This window comes from Anomaloglossus baeobatrachus, chromosome 10 (genome assembly GCF_048569485.1).
Source record: "Anomaloglossus baeobatrachus isolate aAnoBae1 chromosome 10, aAnoBae1.hap1, whole genome shotgun sequence".
Lineage (NCBI taxonomy): Eukaryota > Metazoa > Chordata > Amphibia > Anura > Aromobatidae > Anomaloglossus > Anomaloglossus baeobatrachus.
Genome location: NC_134362.1, coordinates 203,320,668 through 203,338,803, shown reverse-complemented (window position 1 = coordinate 203,338,803; position 18,136 = coordinate 203,320,668).

The following is an 18,136-nucleotide window of genomic DNA, read 5'->3' as shown; positions in this document are numbered from 1 at the left end:
AGTTCAAGTCATTAATTTTCACTTTTCTTCTTCTGATGCAGACCGCTATCACTTCTTCCTGCCAGAACTCGACTCTTCAGAAAATAACAGTCATCTGTAGCAGATCGCTTCTAAAACACATTTCCTTTTTTTCCCAACTTCTACACAAATGTCCCTCATCCTGTTGCTCATATGTCCCCCATCTTGTTGCCCATATGTCATCCATCATCTTGTTCCCCATGTTATTAATCTTGCTCCCCATATAATCCCGCATCCTCGTCCCCATTTAATTGCCCATCCTGGTCCCCATATGTCGTTCTTCCTCGTCCACTTATAATCCTCTATCCTGGTCCCCATATAATTGCCCATCCTGGTCCCCATATGTCATCCATCGTGGTCCCCATATAATACGCCATCCTGGTGTACATATAATTCCCCATTTTGGTCCCCATATGTCATCCATCCAGGTCCCCATATGTCATCCATCCTGCTCCCCATATAATCCCCGATCTTGGTCCCCATATGAATAAAATTCTGCAATAAAATAAGAAAAGACTCTTACCTGTCTGCGGCCGAGCAGTGTGCTCTTCTTGCTTCATTGGTGTCATGGACGGGCATTACAATGACGTAATTTGTTGGCGACATGCGTACTGATGTCAGATACCGGCTTCTGATAGGCCGGTGACTGATGCTGGTGATGTGCACGTTGACATTAGTTGCCTGCCTCGAATAGGCCAATGGCAATTTTAACTATTGAGGTGCAGGAAGGGTTTCTGCAGTGTGATATATTTCAACTGAATGTGTGTCTGAGAATGTACATGTAGTTGAAACCAGCGGGCCCCCAGAGCAGAGTCAGGGCATTGCTTCTTGCAGCTTCAGGGAATCGGCTCCAATTTTAACAAAGCTGTTCCCCAAAACCGTAGAGAACCAGCTGAATCCCACCCCTGGTGACTGTCACATGAGCACAATTCCTGGAAGGGTTTGTGGCACGTACATATTTGGCATATCTGTATATATGCAGTGATACACTGTAATAATATAGAATAAGAAATGTAATGTATGTACACAGTGACTGTACCAGCAGAATAGTGAGTGCAGCTCTGGAGTATAATACAGGAGGTAACTCAGGATCAGTAATGTAATGTATGTACACAGTGACTGCACCAGCAGAATAGTGAGTGCAGCTCTGGAGTATAATACAGGAGGTAACTCAGGATCAGTAATGTAATGTATGTACACAGTGACTGCACCAGCAGAATAGTGAGTGCAGCTCTGGAGGAGTATATTACAGGAGGTAACTCAGGATCAGTAATGTAATGTATGTGCACAGTGACTGCACCAGCAGAATAGTGAGTGCAGCTCTGGAGTATAATACAGGAGGTAACTCAGGATCAGTAATGTAATGTATGTACACAGTGACTGCACCAGCAGAATAGTGAGTGCAGCTCTGGAGTATAATACAGGAGGTAACTCAGGATCAGTACAGGATAAGTAATGTATGTACACAATGACTCCAACAGCATAGTAGTGAGTGCAGCTGTGGAGTACAGTATACTACAGGATGTAACTACAGATCAGAGATTATGGGATATGTAATGTAAATTTTTCAAAAAGTAACTTGATTTGTACATTCATATGTAGCCTCAATCTAGCACCCTATGCACACAACTAACTATAACACAGTCTGAAACCAAATTAAATAGCCACATAGTTGTACAAATACAGTTTTTCCTAAGAATCAGTGAAACTTCAGCTTTTTTTTTTTTTTAGAAACTCAGTATAATATATGACATTAAATAAGGAAAAAAGCAAAAGACACAAACCTATAAAACAGTGTAAAATATCAAGACAAAAACTGCAGGGGACAACAAGTACCTCTAGTGCCACTTAAAGAAGAGCTACAATAAGATACATTTTTATAGTTTAGCTCCTACCCAGTGCCAGGAACATGTGCCCAAAAGACAAATTCTTCCCCTCCATAACCTTAATGGATAATGACGGACTACTTAGAAGTCTGGAGAATGTGGATACTGGTGCCAGTTCTTGACCTTCTTGATGTCTACTGCCAAACTCTGTAAATGCCAGAACATTGGACAAGTTTCTACTCATCTGGGAAGGAGCATCAACTGCAAGTTAAAATTAAAGACACTGATGTTGCAAGACCATCCGGCTGGCAGCCGAAAATGGACACTGTAAACAACTGATGTAGAACTTTCCGACATGTCAACCCATCAGCAGTGAGATATTCATGCCCCATGCATGGGAGCTGTTAATATAGGTGATGCAGAGGGTACACCTGCACTGGAGCTTAATGAACTCTGTGCCTCATAAATATAAAGACTGTCAAAGCAGTGATGGGTATGGGCCACGATTATAGATTTTGCAAAGGAGGCCAGGTCTAATTGCTATGCTCAGTGGACACAAAATCAGAGTCTTATATTTAACATACAGTATATGAATGGTAAAGCTCCTAGCCATAGCCAAAGGATGTTTATTGGTCCACAAAGCCGGTTCCCTTCTTTCTGTATTTAATCTTATTCGTGTATTTCAGACGCCAATACACTTGAACAGATGAGTGCTGGGACAGGAGCAGAGAAGGGCTCATCAGCCCCCCATCTGCTGATGCCTTCAACTGTTGTGCTGAAGAGACAGCAAAGACGGCTAGAAAGGTAAGGGCTTTATGGAGCTGAAGATAATATGAACAGAAGCACTGTACAGAAGGTGGAAAATTTGAGCATTGGTACAGTATAGAGAGTGATCATCATTGGTAGACATTATGGAGAGATGGGAGTGCCAGTTTGTGAGTTTGTGTAAAGGGACAGAATGGATAGGGGGCAACATGGTGGAACAGTATTAGGGGACAGTATGGAGAGTTACTGCAGCATGGGAAGTGTGTAGTATATATGGTGGGGACTAAACTGACATTGCAATTGATTGTTGTACTGAGATTGGTGCTCCATTCATGTACTGATGATAGTTCTGGTATTTGTATTCATGTACTGATGGCAGTTCTGGCATTTGTATTCATGTACTGATGGTGGTTATGGTATTTGTATTCATGTATTGATGGTGGTTCTGGTATTTGTTTTCATGTACTGATGGCAGTTCTGGTATTTGTATTCATGTACTGATGGCAGTTCTGGTATTTGTTTTCATGTACTGATGGCAGTTCTGGTATTTGTATTCATGTACTGATGGCAGTTCTGGTATTTGTATTCATGTACTGATGGCGGTTCTGGTATTTGTTTTCATGTACTGATGGCAGTTCTGGTATTTGTATTCATGTACTGATGGTGGTTCTGGTATTTGTATTCATGTATTGATGGCAGTCCTGGTATTTTTATTCATGTACTGATGGAGGTTTTGGTCCCTGGTCCTAGCATATATATTAACCAGTTCAAGACCAGACCATTTACCCCCGTTCGTGACATTTTTGGTTTTGTTTTTTTATCCAAGCTGTTTAAAGGGCTGTACATTTTTTTTCTTATTTGGATATTCAAATAATCTTTGCATCTTTTTTCATGATATTTGGGGTTTTATGTTATTTTCATACTTATTTTTTGTAATATCATTAAAAATGCAAAGAAAAACGGGTCTGTTCACAATTTGATTATTTTTCTTTATGACTGCAAAGGGCTATTGAAAAGCATTTAAATATTTGTTCCTCTTTGTAACAATTATTTTATATGTCAGACACCTTTTTTGTTATGGTGGAGGGGCTAGTAAAAGCAACTTGGATTGGTAGTGGATTTTTTTTTTATAACTATTCATTTGTTTTCCTGCTTTTCATGGATGTATTTATTTTTCATTTATTTCACATATTTGTGCCATAAAATACCTTTCCAGAGTATATGAACATTAATTTTTTCTGATATTCCCTGTTTCTGGGGCTGGTATTTTAGCCCCAGTTAGGCTGGATTCATACAGTATAAGCGTATTTCATGGTCCATATATGGGCCCCAATGCTTGCACCTGTTCACACTTTCTTTCTTTTGTTCAAGGTGCTTGTCAGTTTTTTGGTTTCCCCAATACCCGGACTGACCACGGGTTTCCTGACCTGAACGTACAACCTCGTATGTGTCTATGAAGCTCTAAGTTTGTATTACGGGAATAGCAATCATTCTGGCTATTGTGATGCCTATATGGCCCATGAAATACGTCCATCTGAACCCAGCCTTACAGTAGAAATTCAGCTTCCTGTCTGTATAGAAAAGTTGACCTGATCTCCTAAGAACTAATATAACTCCTGCTACAGCCCTACATCCTGAAATCACATACTCACAAGGTCAGGAGGGCGAAGCACCATTTGTGCTTCCTATTCTATACACGCAGCGGTTCTTCAGCTCAGTGTATACATCAATTGGGAAGGCAGAGCTGGTAACAAACCAACTCTGCCTTCTCTTCAGTGAGTCCAGCAGTTTCTATACATTTGTACAATGTCATAGACTATCACTGCAGAGAAGAATGTGGACTGACCGGACAGCTATAGGTTGTCAAGTCCAGAAGTATTTAAAACATATGAATATTTTTCTAGACAATATAGTTTTTCTTATTTAAATGCATGTAATTTTGTTAAAAAAAATAAATAAATTATATGCTCTTTGTTTCCCTAGACAATATAAATCCACCGGGTATATACTCAAATTACGGTTTCAGCCATTGAACTTGAACAGAGGCTGATCATTCTCAAATACTAACCAGGAGCTACTTTGCCTGAATTTTATACAATAGAATAAGGCATTTTTAGCTAAAAAAAAATATATATAATTTTATGGATTTTTTTTTCTGATCCATGTTTTTTGGTTGATTTAATAATTTTTTTTTATAAAATATCTTTGATTCCCTGTAGAATACTAACTACAGAATAAGTTGCCAGATAATCCATCCATGAACTTGTTCTCATGGGGAGTTTGTAACTCTTATCTGTGTTTTACTGAACTCCTCTGAGATGATTTTTGCATCTAGCTCACTTATGGATTCTCAGTTAACTCATTATTCTGCTAAAAATGTGCAAGGAAACAAAGACCCTTTAAAAACAAAATGGTGCAAATTTTGTAATGAAACCAACATGTAAAAAATTATTTTCATCATAAAATATATGCATTTAATTAAAAAAATAAATATATGATCCTCAGAGGAGGCTATATCTTTTAAACTTAATCATATATTTCCTTTACAGACTTTACAATTCTTACGACTGTAGTGTAGAGCATAGCCAGTAACGTGTAGCATACACCTTTTACAATGGGACAAGTATGCTGGTATATAGACATATGTGTATCAAAGTTTTTTTGCCAGACGTATACAGTCATATGAAAAAGTTTGGGCACCCCTATTAATGTTAACCTTTTTTCTTTATAACAATTTGGGTTTTTGCTATTTCGGTTTCATATAGCTAATAACTGATGGACTGAGTAATATTTCTGGATTGAAATGAGGTTTATTGTACTAACAGAAAATGTGCAATCCGCATTTAAACAAAATTTGACCGGTGCAAAAGTTTATTCACCCTTATCAATTTCTTGATTTGAACACTCCTAACTAATTTTTACTGACTTACTAAAGCACTAAATTGGTTTTGTAACCTCATTGAGCTTTGACCTTCATAGGCAGGTGTATCCAATCATGAGAAAAGGTATTTAAGGTGGCCACTTGCAAGTTGTTCTCCTATTTGAATCTCCTATGAAGAGTGGCATCATGGGCTCCTCAAAACAACTCTCAAATGATCTGAAAACAAAGATTATTCAACATAGTTGTTCAGGGAAGGTACAAAAATTTGTCTCAGAGATTTAAACTGTCAGTTTCCACTGTGAGGAACATAGTAAGGAAATGGAAGAACACAGGTACAGTTCTTGTTAAGCCCAGAAGTGGCAGGCCAAGAAAAATATCAGAAAGGCAGAGAAGAAGAATGGTGAGAACAGTCGAGGACAATCCACAGACCACCTCCAAAGACCTGCAGCATCATCTTGCTGCAGATGGTGTCACTGTGCATCGGTCAACAATACAGCGCACTTTGCACAAGGAGAAGCTGTATGGGAGAGTGATGCGAAAGAAGCCGTTTCTGCAAGCACGCCACAAACAGAGTCGCCTGAGGTATGCAAAAGCACATTTGGACAAGCCAGTTACATTCTGGAAGAAGGTCCTGTGGACTGATGAAACAAAGATTGATTTGTTTGGTCATACAAAAAGGCGTTATGCATGGAGGCAAAAAAACACGGCATTCCAAGAAAAGCACTTGCTATCCACAGTAAAATTTTGTGGAGGTTCCATCATGCTTTGGGGCTGTGTGGCCAATGCCGGCACCGGGAATCTTGTTAAAGTTGAGGGTCGCATGGATTCAACTCAGTATCAGCAGATTCTTGACAATATTGTGCAAGAATCAGTGACGAAGTTGAAGTTCTGCAGGGGATGGATATTTCAGCAAGATAATGATCCAAAACACCGCTCCAAATCTACTCAGGCATTCATGCAGAGGAACAATTACAATGTTCTGGAATGGCCATCCCAGTCCCCAGACCTGAATATCATGGAACATCTGTGGGATGATGTGAAGTGGCTGTCCATGCTCGGCGACCATCAAACTTAACTGAACTGGAATTATTTTGTAAACAGGAATGGTCAAATATACCTTCATCCAGGAACTCATTAAAAGCTACAGGAAGCGACTAGAGGCTGTGATTTCTGCAAAAGGAGGATCTACAAAATATTAATGTCACTTTTATGTTGAGGTGCCCATACTTTTGCACCGGTCAAATTTTGTTTAAATGCGGATTGCACATTTTCTGTACGCACAATAAACCTCATTTTAATCCAGAAATATTACTCAGTCCATCAGTTATTAGATATATGAAGCTGAAATAGCAAAAACCCAAATTGTTATAAAGAAAAAAGGTTACCATTAATAGGGGTGCCCAAACTTTTTCATATGACTGTATATAGAAGGTTTATATGTGGTGTGTACAAAGAAGCTAGGGTAGTGATGATTGCATTTAATAAATACTAGGCAGAATACATGTGCTAGGATCTGTAGTTCCAATAAATGAAATACATGGTAATTACTGGGTGAGTCACCATTTTTACACCAATAGAGATGCACACACAGCGCCTCTGGTTGCAGTCTGACATGTTGTCACACAGGCTGGGGGCGCATCTGACTCCAACCAATCAGAGACACGGGGACTGCCAGTGGGCGGGGGAAGGAGTGCATATGCATGAAGATAATGAGCGGCTTCAGAAGTAGAGTGAGCACCCTGGAAGTAGTGTTACAGCCGTGCGGAGAACAATAAGTATAAAGCGCTTGTTCCAAACCCCCTATCCCTTCTACCACCAATTTTTAAGCACCTAATTTAGGTGCCCATAGACTTATATGGGGACCGGCGTCCAGCAAGATATGTGTCCAAACCATTTTCTTTTTTTTAAATCCAGCTGGACCTACCGATCCCGGATATCTGCATGCCTGCCCATCACTAATGGTGACCAATTGATAAAAGTTTCTAATTATATATATAATTATATGATACAGTATATATATGTATATATATATATACCCCCTGAAGAAAGCGTATTGAAACGTACGTCGGGGTGGATGGACGCCAGAACATCTCACTGTAGGTAAAAACTATTTATCCAGCACAGGAGCACTTTATTTGCGCACTTTATGAACTTATGGATTGTCACTTTAATATTTATTAGGATAATTGAATCCATTACTATAGTGCTTTGCACTTTGGTATTGTATATCTATTAGCAGCATGTACCATGTCAGACTGACCTAATACAGACTATCTTTTAATTGTGTATGCTATATGTATAGGATAGGTTTGATTGACCATATACATTTCTTAGCAAGAACATTTTTTCTGTCATTTATTTATTTATATATTTGTTTGGTGTGTTCTATGCTGTAACTCCTGTGCCTGTATATTTACATTTTTGTTATATTGAGCCTGAAGAAGAGACCTGAGCAGTCTCGAAAGCTTGCAATTATTACCATCTTTTCAGTTACCATTAAAAGGTATCAACCACTGAGGACTTCAGTTCTTTTAAACCATTTTTTTTATTATATTATAGACGGTTATTGCGTCCCTCCTTTTTGAAGCACCACTACACAATACCTAAATTGATTTGAAAATTTTTCTTAATAAAAATTCATTTTTAATTTTTACTCAGTGTTTTTTGTTGGAATTAATTGTACTCCGACGGTTGTTTAATAATAATATTAATAAAATATATATATATATATATATATAATTAACGAGTAGATGTGATTTTTCACATTTGATATGGATGAATACTGAAAGGATTGTAGTCGCCCTCTGATTTCCCTGGTCTCGGTCCCTATACACAGAGCCTGTCCGTACAACGCTTGTGATCCTCTGCCTCTAACATTAAAAAATTAATATTTAATCACATGGATTTTTAAAGCTGTATACGCGAGGATACCCGATAGTAACATTGATTGATACTGTGGCATATAGACTTGTTAGAATCTGTCTCTTCTACAGAGTTGGCGGCGTTGCTCCTGGGCTTAGAGTATACGGTGTATATACTCAGCAATCCACACAGAACAGTGTCATTTACCCTGGTAGTTACAGAAAGTAATGAATATTTAAACATGTTTCCTGTTCGGAGTCTCAAGGTGTTTGAGACCGTGTATTCCAATCACAGACAGGGCCGCTCCCTGCAAAATGTGCAGCGCTGCTGGGAGAGATGCAATCAGCCCCGCTGCACCTGGAGAATTGCTGTACGTTAACTAACTTGCAGGGCGAGAGGGGAAACAGTCTCTCTGAGCGTAATTAACGGGAAGTTCACATTCAAGGGACAAATCCACATTTCTGAGACTGTCAAAGACAATGCCAAAAATAGGCAGTCTCATGATGAATACCCCTTATTAACAGCTACATCTCTCCGATTTCACTGTGGTACAGCTGGGGAGATCAGCAAAGAAGGGTCTCGGTGGCACCAAATCTCCCCCTGGACTTTTTAACCTATATAGATGTGCTAGAGGAGCTGCAACACATTCCGGGGCTTTTCACAAGACCCAAAAAAATACACAGGGATAGGTACAAGACTTCCCTTTCTTTACAGGCGTACTTAGAAACAAATCTATAAAGCGTAAACATAATAGTTTTTAAAGTATTTTATTAGAAGAAGATAAGTCGTAGATCAGATGACAATACTTGTAGTATATTCTCAAGGATCCGCAGCAAAAATCGGCATCTGACACTCGGATTTTTCCTTGGATGTTCCAGTTCGTCCGCAGGTTTAGCCCCATTGTCGTCTATGGTTGGTTGTAGATATGATATATGTTATTAGTCCCTCCACCACATTAAGTACAATGTTAATCTTGCAAATTGAAAGGGGGAATCTTTAGGGTGCATTTACCCTGGTCGATTATGGTAGACAAGCGTTGCTGGGAATGCTCATTTCCTTGTAATTGGTCATCGTAAACAACCTGAGAATCAACCAATGAACAAGCAAAATGTTTGTTCGTCAGGCGAAAGGATTTTTCCGGTGGCCTAAAAATGATTGTTCTCGGCAGCATATCATCCTGTGTCATTAGGGACTGTATTTCCAAGAAAAATAACGATCCATGGTCATAGAATAATCTATTACTGGTCATTCCTTGGGAGGTGGTTTTGGCAAACATAGCTGATCACTGGTAGTTTAATGCTGCAAGTTGGCAAGTGTAAGGGGCACTTTGCACACTACGACATCGCAGCTGCGATGTCGGTGGGGTCAAATCGAAAGTGACGCACATCCGGCGTTGCAGTCGATGTCGTAGTGTGTAAATCCTTTTTGATACGATTAACGAGCGCAAAAGCGTCGTTATTGTATCATCGGTGTAGGGTCCGGCATTTCTGTGAATTGGGAAATACCGATGTTATGATGTTGTTCCTCGTTCCTGCGGCAGCACACATCGCTGTGTGTGAAGCCGCAGGAGCGAGGAACATCTCCTACCTGCATCCTGCGGCTCACGCCGGCTATGCGGAAGGAAGGAGGTGGGCGGGATGTTTACATCCCGCTCATCTCTGCCCCTCCGCTTCTATTGGCCGCCTGCCGTGTGACGTCGCTGTGACGCCGCACGACCCGCCCCCTTAATAAGGAGGCGGTTTGCCGGCCAGAGCGACGTCGCACGGCAGGTGAGTGCATGTGAAGCTGCCGTAGCGATAATGTTCGCTACGAAAGCTATTACCATGATATCGCAGCTGCGACGGGGGCGGGGACTATCGCGCATGGCATCGCAGCATCGGCTTGCGATGTCATAGTGTGCAAAGTGCCCCTTAATGCAACCTTGAGTTGTTAGGCAAACTTTCCTAACCACATTGTGGCCCATTTTTCTAAGGTGAAATCGTGATAAAGGACCCGTGTACAAGCTTCCACTTCTTAGGTCAGGGATGCAATATGATCAGACCTGCTGAAATCCAACCGGTCTAATCCTAATGTTTGAGAATGATCTGCTAGTCATGATTGGCATTAGGCCCACTAACCAAAAATGTTAAGCCTCTGGCCAACTTTATTCCGATAATTGAATCTCGGTAGTAGGAGATAATCATTCAGTAATAATAATTTCTATAATGTGTCGATTTCAAATTTTCGCTATTTTCCTCACTTTGACATTCAAGGACAGAAGCAATAAATGTATCATTGTCCCTAAACAAGTAATAATCACATCCATTCCCATTGCTTATATCATGTTATATCAACACGTTTAGCATATGAGCCTACAGCTATAGAGTGTCCTTAGACTCCTTCTAAGTGGTATATGGAGGTAAACGTTTTTCTATAATAGTATGGGAAAGTATAGTAAACGTTTCCTCCTTTCCTATATGGTGAAGCAGTGCCTTGTGCCAATCGTCATACAGTGGCATAACTCAAAGCCTGCCTTTAGAGGTATATGCCGGGGAATGCTTTTGACTTAAAGACGTGGACAGAGTTTTAGATGGAAGGACTTAAGCAATCTTGGGAACCAGTGTCACATGTAGATTTTCACAAACATAGCCAACTGTCATGGTGTCGTCGGGATCTGTTCAGACTACAGATTCTGACACTTCGCCTGATAACTTCACTGATGTATGACTTCAGCTCAGGCAGACTCCGGCATCAACCCAACAGATTTGTAGTTCATAAGCAAGCAAAAGTTACTCCCTGCTGGTCTGCTTGTGAGTCTCTTTTGATCACATGTTGTGGGGTAGCCAATCATATCTGCTCCTCTTATATATATATATGCTAGCTAGATCCTTCCTTATATGCCAGCTATAGTTTATCTACGCTGGTCTGGTAAGGTGTTGTGATCCAGTGTAACTGGTGGTTGTAACTTGTTCTTGTGTGTGATTGTGGAGTTAACCCTTATTGCCTTTTGTTGCTACCTTCCTGCTCTTGATTTTCTCCTGAGACTCTCATTGTTTGTTCCTATGTGTTTTCAGTGTGTCAGAGTTTTGGTTTTCCCCTGTCTGTCTTCATATGTGTTTCCATCTCACTCCTGACCCTTCCTTTCCTGGTGGGAGGGGATATCAGATTAGTTTTGGTCAGGAGCATAGCCTGGCACATGACTTAGGAATCTCCTCCATTAGGGGTAACCCTGAGGTTAGGGATAGCCTAGTTACCCCTAGAGTGAGGGACAGTATAGGAGCCACCTGTCCCTCGCTTTCCTACCGTCACATCCTGACAACCAGGCTCTCAGAGTTCCGTTTATAATGTAGCAGAGGTATACACACTCAACTTCTATTTCATCAATTGTCTTTGAAAAATTGCTGAATATAGCAGAGTGCTGTGCTTGCCATTCTCCAGCTCTGCCATCGACAATGCATGCAGGCAGATCCGAGTCTCTCTCTCTCTTTCCCCCCCCCCCCCTCCCGCCGGGTAGCCGCCGGACCCGGATTTTTCCCAATCCGCTCAACTCTAGTTATAATCTCAAGGATCCATATCTCCATTTTAGGGATTGCTGGGGTTCCCAACAGTTGGACCTTCCACAATCACTAAGTTATGCCCTACACTGGATAAGAGATAACTTAATTCTGGAAAATAAGTATTTGAGTGGAAGAATCTTGAGTCTTGGGGATGTATACATTTGGGACCCAGTATTTAGGCTTCTTCGGTCCTAATGGGATCAGCATCCATGTATAAATGCATTTTGAGGGGGAAATGCTCTTTAAAGTTAAGGATTACCTTTGAAATGACCTGCTAAAGGACAGAAACTCTACGCTGTTATCTTTAACGCATTAAATCAGGGTATTGTCAAGGTGTCTGAGAGTCTAAAACACAACGTCTGAGTCGTAATCGCCCTTTCTATCTTCTCCCCAGAGCACAATGACAGAAGCCATCTTTCTATGTATACTTCTCAGAGTCCAAGGAATCTGTCTCTTATATGTAAACACAATATTCGGCTAAGAGTAAAGGCAACTTTACACACAGAGATAAATCTGCGGCAGATCTGTGGTTGCAGTGAAATTGTGGACAATCAGTGGCAGGTTTGTGGCTGTGTACAAATGGAACAATATGTCCATGATTTCACTGCAACCACAGATCTGCCGCAGATTTATCTCTGTGTGTAAAGTGGCCTTAAGGGAAACGGTAAAATCCTTCAATGCCAAATATGCTATAAATACAGAAATATACTCCACATGTCTCCCAAGATTCAGAAATCAAAATCACAAATTAAAATTCTCTACTAAGTATAAAAGTTAAAAAAGTTCAGTAAAGTATTTTTGTTTTTTAATAGAAAACGAATAAATAATTATAGAAAAGTATATCATAGTAGATTTATAAAAAATTACACCATTTTTCTTTTTTTTCCTCCACTATAATAAATGGTATAGCTGCATACGTAATGACCCGAACAATGCAAAGAATAGTGAATGTCATAAAAAAAATGGCTGAATTCTTGTATCTTGCTCTTGCCTCACACCAAAACATGGAATAAAAGATATAAGTATGAAGAATGCCAAATTTCTTATGATCCAGTTAACTCTCACTCTCTTGACAAAAACGTGGATCCCGAGGCTGCAACTAATTTTTCTCCGGGCAGACTGAGGTTCAGACTAAGGCCGGTATCGCACTTGCGATTACCTCGCGTGTATCTCATGCGAGTTTCCCGGTACATCACGCATCTTGGACTCACACTATGCTCACAGGAGCGGGTCGGCTGCATAGAGATGCATACAACCGACCCACTCCTGTGAGCAGAGTTTGAGTCCATGACGGGTGATGCACCGCGAAATTCGCACAAGATACCCGCGAGGCAATCGCAAGTGCGACACCGGCCTAAAAGTAAACTCCTGTTTTTTCCCATAAGGGGGTAGGAACTTTGCTGCAAGAACCATATTGCAGATTCCTCTATAAACACCAGTTAGCAGATGGATGCCATGATATAAGTCGTGTAGCGTGGAAAAGGGCCATGAAACCAAGACAGACATGGCATGAAGAAATACCAGGAACAGAGACCAAAAAATGGTCATGTACAGATCCAAATTGTCTCTTTAGGGAGGAAGTAGATGAACCTTAATGCCACCTATTGGAGGTAGCAATCCCAAAAGTCAAATGACTCTTTAACGAGCCTTGTCATGTGACTTAGTATTTATGCCAGATCAGAACCTCAATTTGCAGACACGGTGTTCGGGGTCAGTGCAAAGTATGAGATCTGATCTGGCTGTATGAGAGGCCAAGACGGGGTCTAAGGGGAAAGTTATTCTCCTTGCGGAGACTAACACCAATCCAGCATGCCAGTGGTGAAGAGACTTTAAGCCCTGCAAAATATGCAAATTGTCTCTTATCTACGAAGCAGATAAACTCTAGTGCCAGCTATTGGAGCTAGAAAATCCTAAAGCTGGTGTCACACATAACGACGACGACAACGACGTCGCTGCTACGTCACCATTTTCTGTGACGTTGCAGCGACGTCCCGTCGCTGTCGCTGTGTGTGACATCCAGCAACGACCTGGCCCCTGCTGTGAGGTCGCCGGTCGTTGCTGAATGTCCAGCTTCATTTTTTGGTCGTCACTCTCCCGCTGTGACACACACATCGCTGTGTGTGACAGCGAGAGAGCGACGAAATGAAGCGATCAGGAGCCGGCACTGGCAGCTGCGGTAAGCTGTAACCAGCGTAAACATCGGGTAACCAAGGGAAGGCCTTTCCCTGGTTACCCGATGTTTACGCTGGTTACCAGCCTCCGCTCTTGCTGCCAGTGTCGGCTCCTGCACTGTGACATGTGGCTGCAGTATGCATCGGGTAATTAACCCGATGTATACTGTAGCAAGGAGAGCAAGGAGCCAGCGCTAAGCAGTGCGCGCGGCTCCTTGCTCTCTGCACTGTGACATGTAGCTGCAGCACACATCGGGTTAATTAACCCGTTGTGTACTGTACCTAGGAGAGCAAGGAGCCAGCGCTAAGCGCGGCTCCCTGCTCTCTGCACATGTAGCACAGCGACGTTATGATCGCTGCTTCTGCTGTGTTTGACAGCTAAGCAGCGATCATAACAGCGACTTACAAGGTCGCTGTTACGTCACCGAAAATGGTGACGTAACAGCGACGTCGTTGTCGCTGTCGCTTAGTGTGACACCAGCTTAAGTCATATGACAAATCTCATTAAAGGGGCACTTTTGACTTTTAGGATTGCTACTTCCAATAGGTGGCACCAGAGTTCATCTACTTCCTCACTGAAGAGACAATTTGCACATTTCCCAGAGGAGCATTGCAGCTTAATGTCTCCTCAGCACCGGCATGCTGGATTGGTGTGTCAGTCTCCGCAAGGAGAATAGTTTTCCCCATGTACAGATCCATAAGTTATCAGGAAAAGCGATCAGGCGCAGGCGCAGGCCACAGAGTTAACCATTCCAGAAATAGTTACCAATGGTTTGTGCAGGGATGTAGGTAGAAAAAAGTGTACAACTATATGCACAAGGCATAATATCTGAAGGTTTATGCAGGACTCAGGATAAGGTGCGCTCACACAAACATCGGATCGTACCACCCGACATGGCTGGCTTCTCTCCTGAGAGGAACGAATCTGCTGCATGTATTTCTATGCAGCTGAAACACTCCTGTCCAGAGAGTGTGTGGCCACACGGGTGATGCCGATGCGAGACTCGCCCACTCACAAGTGTGACTCCAGCCTAAGAAATAGTAACGTGTTGTGTTCAGGGTCTAAGCAGGAACATAGTGCTGAGGAGGGCCATTGGATTAAATACTTAATTAACATCGGGACATAGGGGATTGTGGAAAGTGTGGTCAATGAAATCAATTCTCTATAAATATGCCAGTTTTTTAGCTATATCATCATGTGTGACACACATCCAAGATGGCCACTGATAACATCATAGACGCGCCCACCGACACCCCGGAGCCGCCTACAATGACTTCATAGACCCCCTCGTGATGACGTCATAGACCCACCCACCAATGACATCCGGAACGCGCCCATCATTACATCATAGACCCACCCACAATGACAACAAGGATCTGCCCACCAATCAGCCCATAGACTAACCCATTGTTCAACCCACCAGCCAATGGGCATAGCCAAACATGCCCACTACAGAGCTAACCACGCCCCATACCCTACTTTATATAAGTTGCAGCTCTGATGAAATAAAGGTCTCTTGGGCCAATCTCTGATCAATGAGAGACTTCACAACTGACTTTGTGTCTGGTGTTAATTCTTCCACGCATGCACTTGATTAGGTCAGGAGCATGCAACTACTGAACATTTTAGAGGGTTCACCTTAACAATAGGAGTAACCAAGAGTCAGGACCAGATACAGAATCACAAGTGTCAGGCTTAGTATCCAAAGGTTTAGACACGAATGTAATCCAGAGTAACCAAAAGTCAGTAAACAAGGAGCAGCACTAAGGTCTAAATGGAAGAAGTAGGAGATAGATGTTCTGGTAGACTGTGGGAAAAACGAGAAGTTCCATGTGTGGTAATACTTAAGGTAGCTTTTATTAACGCAATTCAGGATCGTACTGAACCTGTTCTCAAAACATATGAAGATCTTCATGCGTAGTTCAGTTTTGAGAAAGGGTTTGGTATGAACCGGAAACACGTTAATAGCAGCTACTCGTCTTTCACACCAGCGTAGTCTACCAGAACATCTATCTTCTGCTTCTCCTCAATTATCATGCAGAAGATTCTCTTATCTGTAGATGTGACTGTAGCAGCTGACTAATCTATAGGCATTTATTGAAGTTGTGACATACACAACCCAATCAGGTGAGCAACCCCCTCACCCACCTATTTCACTTTTATGTTATTACCCTATGTGCACTGGTCTCCCTTTTTCTAGGGTCTAAATAGAAATATAGGAGAAACCAAGAGCTAGGACTTGGTGTGAAACCACAATTACCAAGCATAATATCAAAAGGTATAGGCATAGGATAAACAGGGAGTTTGGACATTGTGTTATCGGGTGTTGTGTCTAGGCAGGAAAGTAGATCTGATAGCCAGGAGTCATTCTTAGGGTGGCATCACATGCTACGATATATCGGGCGATATGTCGTCGGGGTCACGTCGTTAGTGATGCACATCCGGCATCGTTTGACATATCGTAGCATGTGACAGCTACGAACGACTGTGAACGAGCAGAAATACTCACCTTATCGTTGCTTGCTGACTCGTCTTTCATTTTCAAAATGTCGGTCCTCCTTCTGTGCTCCGGTTGTTCATCGTTTCCAAGGCAGCACACATCGCTCCGTGTGACACCCCTGGAACGACGAACACAGCTTACCTGCGTCCCGCCGGCAATGAGGAAGGAAGGAGGTGGGCGGGATGTTACGTCCCGCTCATCTCCGCCCCTCCGCTTCTATCTGCCGGCCGCTGTGTGACGTCGCTGTGATGCCGAACGTCTCCTCCCCTTCAAGAAGAGGATGTTCGCCACCCACAGCGACGTCGTCCGGGAGGTAAGTGCGTGTGATGGTGGTAAACGACTTTGTGCGCCACGGGCAACTAATTGCCCGTGACGCACAAATGACGGGGGCGGGTACGATCGCTTGTGCAATCCAATAGATCGTACCATGTGACGCCGCCCTAAGGCCGGTGTCACACTTGCGACTGCCTCGCGTGTATCTCGCACGAGTCTCGCGGTGCATCATCTGGCACGGACTCACTCTCTCCTCAGAGGAGCGGGTCAGTTGCATCTCTAGAGACACATGCAACCGACCCGCTGCTTTGAGGAGAGAGAGAGTCCGTGCCGGGTGATGCACCGCGAGACTCGCGAGAGGCAATCGAAAGTGTGACACCGGCCTAGAAGTAGAAGGAATCCAGGGACTGAAAACAAGGCCAAGAGCAAAGCAACTTGAGGCAGCGTCCACAAGAACAGCGAGTAGATGGATCCAGATAAAAGGTCACCCTAAAAGAGGTCATCAATGTGTCATTGGTGAAAGTCAAAACCACAGAACCCCACTCATCAATAGAACAAAGGGCCCCTTCAATGTTTATCTCGACATTTGGTATAAATTTGCTAAATTTTGTTTCTAATTTGAAATGTGAATATTACTGAAGCGTAAACCTGGTCCACATACATGGTAAAAAGACTCATTTATATCCTGTGATTTAATTTGCTGGCATCTAATAAACATTATCCCCCTTCCTCCCCGGCTACCACTAGAACATAGAGTTTATGGTGCCAATATTCCCGAGAGGTACGTAATGAGGAACACTGGTAAAACGCATGCCAAATAATGTAAAATACATTTACGCAATAAAGTCTATTATGCAAAATGAAGTCTATTCCGATATTTACTCATATTCGCTGGTGGGCAATTAAGGTACCCAATAATACAAGGTGGACAGTGATCGACTAAGTATACAAGTACAGTAATAAAAATTTAAACTGAAAATTGCCAGGAGGGGAATGAGGGAACAGAGAACAGACCCCCGGGAGCAATAGATGGGGGTTTTAGTCATTGCGATGGGAAGTCTCCAAAGCAACGTGCCTGTGATTATATAATATATTCTGACAAAGAGCCCTGCACATTATATGGATTTATGAAGCCATTTATTGTCTCCATTTTTGTAACATTCATTTTTCAGGATTCCCCCCCCCCCCCTGTATTTTACACACAAGGATATTTAGTCTGTAACTTTTTTTTTTTTCTGAAAATCTCAGCACATCAGCATCACATGTGACAGTCATTTGTGGTTATCATGTCCATGTGATAGGT